Source organism: Bubalus kerabau, chromosome 4 (assembly GCF_029407905.1).
Source record: "Bubalus kerabau isolate K-KA32 ecotype Philippines breed swamp buffalo chromosome 4, PCC_UOA_SB_1v2, whole genome shotgun sequence".
NCBI lineage: Eukaryota > Metazoa > Chordata > Mammalia > Artiodactyla > Bovidae > Bubalus > Bubalus kerabau.
This window is the reverse complement of record NC_073627.1, coordinates 58,005,091-58,005,888: the sequence shown is the minus strand read 5'-3', so window position 1 is coordinate 58,005,888 and position 798 is coordinate 58,005,091.

The following is a 798-nucleotide window of genomic DNA, read 5'->3' as shown; positions in this document are numbered from 1 at the left end:
TTCTCCAACACCACAGTTCAAAAGCATCAATTCTTCGATACTCAGCTTTCTTTATAGTCCAACTCTCACATCCACACATGACCACTGGAAAAACCATAGCCTTGACTAGACGGACCTTTGTCAGCAAAGTAATGTCTCTGCTTTTTAATATGCTGTCTAGGTTGGTCATAACTTTTCTTCCAACAAGGAAGCGTCTTTTAATTCCACAGCTGCAATCACCCCGTGCCCAAGAGCAGGGGCAGTGGCCGAGAGGAGCTACCCTGCCTCAGAGGTAAGGGGCAGTAGCTGCCCTGTGCTGGAGCAGCCGTGAAGAGAGACCCCACATCCAAGGTAAGAGCCACCTCCTGTGACCTTCATGCAAGGATCCGTGAAAGACAGGCTTATACCTGGAGACAGATGTGTGGGATTTTGCTTATCCCTCCACCTAATTTCTTGGACTGCAAGGAGATCCAACCAGTCCATTCTAAAGGAGATCAGCCCTGGGATTTCCTTGGAAGGAATGATGCTAAAGCTGAAACTCCAGTACTTTGGCCACCTCATGTGAAGAGTTGACTCATTGGAAAAGACTCTGATGCTGGGAGGGATTGGGGGCAAGAGGAGAAGGGGACGACAGAGGATGGGATGGCTGGATGGCATCACTGAATCGATGGACATGAGTCTGAGTGAACTCTGGGAGTTGGTGATGGACAGGGAGGCCTGGAGTGCTGCGATTCATGGGGTCGCAAACAGTCAGACACGACTGAGCGACTGATCTGATCTGATCTACCTAATTTCCCCAAAGTTAAGTGGGATGACCCC